The sequence below is a fragment of the Sinocyclocheilus anshuiensis genome, unplaced genomic scaffold (genome assembly GCF_001515605.1).
Source record: "Sinocyclocheilus anshuiensis isolate Anshui unplaced genomic scaffold, SAMN03320099.WGS_v1.1 scaffold1245, whole genome shotgun sequence".
Lineage (NCBI taxonomy): Eukaryota > Metazoa > Chordata > Actinopteri > Cypriniformes > Cyprinidae > Sinocyclocheilus > Sinocyclocheilus anshuiensis.
The window spans coordinates 114,376-114,695 of NW_015551071.1; positions in this window are offsets into that span (position 1 = coordinate 114,376).

The window sequence follows — 320 nt, forward strand, 5'->3', positions numbered from 1 at the left end:
ATTTGTGGGCTGTAAATTAAAGTGGTGCTTTGCTCCCTCCTTGTTCCATGTAGTTACAGGGGAAGTGTCTAGAACAAATTGCTCTGAAACAATTGTTTATACAGTAGGTACAGTAGGGATACATTATATATCAGGTAATGTATCAATAAACATGGTGGACTGTTTTATTTCATTCAAATCATTCAAATAATTTACTATAGGCCTACTGCTGGGTTAAATTAACCCAAAATGGGTTTTAAAATTATAATCACACACAATATGACAACAGTAACAACACAGGCAACAGATAGCCTAATAAAAGATTAAAATGTATTACACCA